Here is a 7,443-nt window from a genome sequence, read left to right as displayed (position 1 = left end):
GTCTTTCAACGGCTCTGGGGCTAGTAAATCAGCACATGGGAGAATGTAGAGTCGTATGTCAACTCAGCAGGTATCTGTTACAACTATAAAACAGCAAAGTAACCAGTAACACTACAGCTGACGACAACCCTCGGCTAATTGAAAAAAAACAACTCACTTTAAGATGCTTCAGGTTGGAGGTGGAGTAATTTGGGCGCTGAAAGGAGTTTGGTTGCTGACAAGCAGAGGTTGCACTGCACAGTTATATTGCGTTCTCTCTCTTCTTTCTTCAATGTGAAATTCTGTTTGAATTTCCAAGATAGAAACGCATTTCTGCCTTGACTCCATCTCTAACTCTATCAGTGAACACGCAAAAAGCTCATTTTGTTTTCATATTGAGGCTTCTGGCTAAATGCGTAACGCAGGTACATGTATTCCGTTACTCCACAACACTGCCTACGAGTGTCTCTACGAAACGTCCTTCCTACATGCCAGTGGACTGTATTTGCGAAAAAATTAAAATCCCTTCATTTACATGGCAGTATGCAATAGTCAAAATGATCAGTGGATTGCCACCAACGTATGGTTTTTCATCAGGGTCTAATGTTGACAAAGATCTTTTTAGGAACAATGTTCCCAACATTATTTACTACAGCAACATTTTGTGCGTGTGTGTGTGTGTGTGTGTGTGTGTGTGTGTGTATCTCAGCAGCTCTCTGTGTGATTATAGTGTGCTGGCAGTTGCACAGCAGTGACTCTCACTATATACCTCAGTGAATCACTGTAGCTTATTGTAAAGAGGATGTGAATGCTGGTGTGGTAGGTTACGGTCACGCTCTCAACAGGATGAACCCACATATTTATTTTGATTCACTTTCAGTCAACCATGTTGACAGGCAATATATCAATCCCATATTGTAGATGTGTTTATATGTGTTGAGACTTAAACATGTGTAAGTACGACAGTGCTTCATTTTTTTGATTCTGGTGTCTAACTGGTTAACAAATTGGGTTGGTCAACAGTTACTTTGACTTTTAAGCTTTTAAAGGATAAAATTGGTCTAATTTGCCAATTTTTAAAGCAATTTAATTGCCTGAAAAGGTCTATTTAAAGCAACACTGGAGATGATAACTGCTGCCTCCTGTTCTGTTTAGTCTTGTGCCTTTTTTCCAGTTAAACGGCATCAATAACAGGCTGTAAGAAACAATATCAAGCATTGAAGGAAGACATCAAAAACAAGAAAGTAGTTTGGTTTCAGACCTCTGGATTACTGGTCACATCTCAGATTAGTTAGGAGAATAAACACTATGCTAAAAAAGGCTAAGGCTCTGTTCACGTAGCCTGAGGCGCTCCGGCGGTCCGTTGCAGGGTTGTGCGGGGGTGTGGGAGTGTCACTAAATTGGCCCATTTGTGTGACATCCTGTTGTGTGTATTTCACAATAATTGTTTCCAATCAGATAATTTTTTATGGTCTTCAACCACGCCCATAAGTGTTCTAGTCGGCTGCTTATTGCTGGAGAAGAGGAAGAACGCCCTACAGTACAGTAAAACAAAGCGCCTCATCTCCATTGCCGTGCACGACTGCTTGACCGCAATCGGTCTCTGGCTTTACCGCAACATTAGATCTACACCATCGGCTTTCCCGACTTCATCTGGACAGAAAGTAAAGTGCATTTCTATCTGCAGTTGTCTGTCACCGCCTAACATTAGCTGTGATAGCTACTGACATTGGCTAACTTTAGCGCTTGTTTTAGAATAGAATAGAATGCCTTTATTGTCATTATACACAAGTGAAATACCTGTGCAATGAGATTGAAGCGGACCTCTAACTTTAACCAGCCCGGTTCTATGTGATAATACTACATTATTATTATTCTTTTAAAAAACTTTTTTTACACACACATTGATATTGACTTTGATATTGAGTATTGTGTTATTTTGGTAGTATCGGTACCAACTACTAGATTTTTAGTGTCATGACATCCCAATAAACACACACACACACACACACACACACACACACACACACACACACACACACATACTGTATATACCCACCTCAACATAATATGGGACTTTTTCCTTTAACACCACTGGCTTAATTTGTGTCCTGCCTTCTTCTAATAGTCAGTATTGGCATTTTCCCCATCTTTCTTTAACCTAAACACAATTTAAATACTAAATGATAAAATTGCAAGAAATACTAAATGTGGGGAACAAAGTGCAGAGTTGGTTGCGAGGGTTGTGCTTTGTCTTTAAGGTTCATGTACGCTGGTATTTAAAGACATCTCAGGGGGCTTTCACACCTGTTCACTTAATGTCGTCCGGCCAAACATGAAGTCATAGGACTAACAGGTAACTGACTTGATTGGACAGTTTTGGTGATGTCATATTGCCTTTGTGTGATTTGGTAACACGACAAGCCAAATGGTTTGTTACTCAGGAGCATCTAAGAAGCCGTCACTGGAAAAGGGCGCAACCTGCCTAAAGGATATTTACACCAGGTGCTGCAAAAGAAAAGCCTTGGGCAATCATTGGAGATCAAAGACCCCCCCCCCCCCCTCCCAATCGCCTCATGATGAATCATGCGCAAAGAAGCTGATGGGATTACATTTCAGTGAATTGTATCTTGATTTCATGTGACAAATAAAATTCGTTGATTATTATTGTCTTGTTCCAGCTCTGAAGTAAAACCCTATGTTCACACTGAGTGAAATATTCAAAACCAAAAATGCAATTTATCTGTGATGCATTGTTTTATCAGATAGGCATATACTAGATGTCTTTTCCATCATTTTACACACCTTTCCCCTAAAAGTTCAGCCTGATAAAAATGTTATTTTTGGATTAGTAGAGTTCACAGATCAGTTTGGCACCACCGCAGGAATTTGCACTGACTCATCCACCAGGGGGGTTAAAACTTAAACAAAAAAGATTTATGTCAAAGTTAGAACTCAGTTGCTCATTTTACCTTTTGTATCCTTCAGATACTAGAGTGAAAATAACCAAAAGCAACCACTTGCCCTTACCAAAAACGCGTCTTATCTCTAACATCTCTCCATTAGTGCATGTATAGGACCTGAGTATGTGTGTGTGTTTCAGGCCTGTGTGAAGTGTGTAATAACAACAGACTGTACGTTGTAATTTCCCCATAGGGGATCAATAAAGAGTATGTAAAAATAAGTATACTGTGACTGCTGAACAGGCGCCCTGAGCAGTGGCCAGGAGGTGAACTGGCATCTCTCCAGCTCCCAGGCCACCCTCTGTACAGGGACTTGAACCAGCAACACGCCGGTTCCCGACCCAACTCCCTACAGACTGGGCTGCTGTGTAATGTACATCTTTGAGACAAACGTGTGTAAGTTATTAATTGATCACCGTACTTACGAAACTCAACCATGACAGAATCTAATCATGTGTGGAGCTTCTGAAACGGAACATCCTGTGCTTCCTGAATTAAACGTCAAGTTGTTTGTAAAACAGCATCATCTGTCAGTGTGACGTATGTTCTCTGTGTTCTGACACTTACAGGCTGCAGCCTCCTGTAATGGCGGGCTGTGCGTCAGGGGCCTGTTAATGTATGTCTGTTGACCGCGAGGACACTGTGCGGGTCGTGCAGACTTGGGTTGTAACAGCTAATCGCTCATGGCACCAGGCAGGCTTTCCCCTAATGAACCATGTGACCGAGGTTAATTTGATTTGGACAGAAACTCTTGCTCACAGCGTTTCTCTGTAAAAAAAAAAAAAAGCAAAAAAAAGTGGGGGGAAGGATACCTAAGAGTGAACACATTAAAGATGTATTAGTGCATGAATTATAAATTAACCTGTTGGGTCGTGAACAATGCACAGTAGAATCGACCAAAACATTTGACCGAGTGTTTACACAGCCGTGCTCTGTGATTTCAGATTCTGCGAGGCAGCTGACATTTTCTTCTAAGGAACTATCCGTGATCTAAAAAAACAACACCTTGAAAGATCTTTTGTTCAGACACATGAAAACAATCCAACTGTTAATCTTAATGTTTTCTGATAGACTTTTAAAAACTTTGTGTTACAGTCAGAACTAAAAATACTCACCTCTGATTGGTTAATCGTCTATGGAGATGCCTCAAACAGCGGCCAGTAGTTTAACCAAATCATTGCACAGGGCATAATTTTAACATGTTTTACTTTGTAAAGTTATTCAGAATTGTAAAGAATTGATTTGCTAGATTTATGATAGGAATTAAGGATATGTTATAAAATCAATAAATCCAAAAATATTAGAGAAAGGGATGATTTAAATCTTACACTATACACGTTTCTGTCTAAATCGCTACTGACAGCTCCTTACTGAGCCGCCTACCTGAAAACTGCGGCTCACGCCATCTTCCACCCATAACTCCTGCTACACCCGGACTGGATTCCAGACTGACTGACTAACTACTTAACTGACTGATTTAGACTAAAGTCTGTAAGTGTGGTAATTCTTACTTTACCTGAAAGTGTCTTTAATTTCTGTCGCATTTATTATCGAACTAAAAGATTGCGTTGAGACAAACTGATTGTTTTTCTGTTTTTATTTGATTTTTTTTGTGGACTTTCTCTGTTCTGGAATTTTTGACAATACAGTTTTTTTCCGTGGGACTGAGTGCTTTGCTTAGTTTTTATGTCAAATATATGAACATTTGATTAGAACCTTGAATTGTGTGCTTGTCTTTTGTTGGGTTTATCTGTTTTGTTTGTTTAATGTGCAAAGGGTGTACATTTTTAAATGTGCGCCCTCGTGTGGTTTGACCTGTATCCTACATACAAAATACAACTGAGATAAACCTTTAACTGGACTATGACTATTTTAGGAGAGAGTCCTGGCTGGCACCAAATGGCCCTATTAAGAAAACAGAAAAAGGATCAAGATAAACTATCACAGATGCATACACTCCAGGGATGTCGTGATCAAGATTTATTGGCCGCTATCCTGACCCAAGTCCTGAAATGTCCATTTTTGTTTCTTTTTTACGGTGTAAGTATGATCAATGTGGCTTACTTATCTTTTTTTCTCTGTATTTATTGGGTAATATAACAGTGACACAGCCACGTGACATTACTAGAAATGTGTTTTACATTTGTGGTGTTGGGTTCAAAGACCTTGAGGGATAAACAAAAACTGCCCGAACACAGTGGTCTTCATGGTTGAGCATTAAACAGCTGATTCTCAACCTAGGAATTTCACTTTCTTATAAAGTCTATTAATATCAAAGTCATCCTTCAGCAAACTTATATAACTAAGAGCTCTGTTAGCTGTTCTTCTGCAGACACTCTGTGCCTCAGGTATTCAGGCTGTCACAGGCCGTGACTTTCATTTCTTGCCTGCTACTCTTAAACCACGGCATCACAAGCTCTGCTTTCCCAACAGTCGGTCACAAGGCGGCTTTCCCCGCTGGCCGGCCGGCCAGCCTGGCTGCTGTTTACTCAGAGCGGTGTGTTGACGTTGGTAACACGGTGGAGGTGCTGATGTCTGCGTTTATGTTAACATGTCTTGTAGCAAGATGTCTGACAACTGGCTGCTTGTTCGGCAGCCTCGACATTAGGCCTCATAGCTCGGGCAGATGTGGCACCTCTGACCTGTGACCTGGAAAATAAAAGCAAAAACAGACACGGAAACATGGCATCTTATGACCCTCCTACCCACTTCGAGGTTCACCATATGGTAACAAAAAAACAAACCGTGTCTGAATGGCATCTCTGTTTCCCACTGACAGCGAGTCTGGAAGAGGAAGAGGCTCTCGCGGTAGCCCGTCTGGTTCCCCCTGAACCAAATATTACAAGAAATGCTGTAGTTCGATGTATGAGCAGACAGCTTGATAGTGATGCATACTGTACTGGACCAGTGCTGTGCTGTCCTATTTAAATGGTATCATAAAGAACATGGATCATATCCTATGGGGATATGAGATTCCTACGGAAGCAAGTACTGGCGGATTTAATGAAAAAACAAAGAACAAGATTATAATGTGAAGACAATGGAGTAGAAGAGTTACTGGGTCTTTGTGGTGATCATACAGGTGATCTTTGGATGCTTTAGGTGCTCAGTCTGTCTTGTGACCTCATCGCACGGGTCGACTCTGCTCTTAAATGCAAGTCTCCTAGTTCTAGGTCTAATAATGACAAATATCTTTTTAGAAACAGTGTCCCCAACATTATTTATGTGTTATGTGTGTGTGTGTGTGTGTGTACGTGGTGTGAACAGTCTCTGTGGAGATAGAAACCTGCTTACTGCTCATTGGCTAACAGAAGTAGTGATAAATGGCTGCATTAGTGACTCTGTCATGGCGCCTGCAGAGAAGGGTACACGGATCTGGAGGGGATGAACATAAATAACCCTGTGTTTTTTCAAATTTGGAGAAAGTGCGGTTAAAATCCCCATAATTGATAATATAAAATACGCTTTTAATAATATACCAGTATCGCAGGTAGACAACAACTCCTGAAACGCTCATAAGTCAAAAAACACTTCTAGTTTATCTAATGTGTTCAGTACATTGAAGAAGCCATTCAACTGATTTAGTTTTAACATGCTCATCTTTAGAAATGGCACGCCGAGTCATTGGTTTGTTTGGTAGAAACCAGATTTTACTTATTGAATATCGTCATCTTCATATATTGTAGATATTGGTTTGATGAATAACAACCATCTCACTTTTCTTTTCAACTTTTGTGCTTGAATTTCTCGGAGATGGAGCTACACTACATACACTATAGATAGAAATTACTCCAGGTCAGTTTGCAGGAGTTTTTATGTTATGTAATTGGTCCTTAACAAAACATAGAAACTAATTTGAGCCAGAGGTTTTTATTGTGAAATTAGAGGCACGGCAAAAGATATAAAGCTCTTTGAGGTGATCATGGTAAACACAGATTTTTGGTTATTTGCTAGTGATTGCATTTCTTTGTGTAGCTCGGACCTTCACGTTGAAATATGCAACTGAAATGCTGTTAAAACAATGTTCTGTGACCATCAAATCAAAGAAATCCATCCTTACTGAGATTTTGACATCCCCTAAACTGGTTTTCCTACAGTTATGGTGGTGTACAGTAGACATAACAGTAACAGTGGGGAGAAAAGGGAAAAGAGAGCGGGAGATGGAGGAGGAAGAGGAGAGTCAAACAGAAAAAAGAAAAGGCAAGAGGGAGTGAGGAGGAATGTCTGTGTGTATGGTGTGAGAGTGAAGGGGAGGGAACATCTGTGTGTGTGTATGTGTGTCTGTGTGTGTGTGACAGCAAGAGAGAGAGAGATAGAGAGAGCAGGGGGAGGAGAGGGCAGCAGCAGTGGCAGCGCTGCATCATCACTACTGCCACTACAGTAGAGAGGAGAGGCAGTTCACTGCCTGCCTCCCTGATCTCGCTCTCTCTCTTATATACACACACATTCATGCATCCACATTCCCTCAGCTCACACACACACACACACACACACACACACA

The sequence above is a fragment of the Etheostoma spectabile genome, chromosome 5 (assembly GCF_008692095.1).
Source record: "Etheostoma spectabile isolate EspeVRDwgs_2016 chromosome 5, UIUC_Espe_1.0, whole genome shotgun sequence".
Taxonomy (NCBI): Eukaryota; Metazoa; Chordata; class Actinopteri; order Perciformes; family Percidae; genus Etheostoma; species Etheostoma spectabile.
This window is presented reverse-complemented; position numbering follows the sequence as displayed.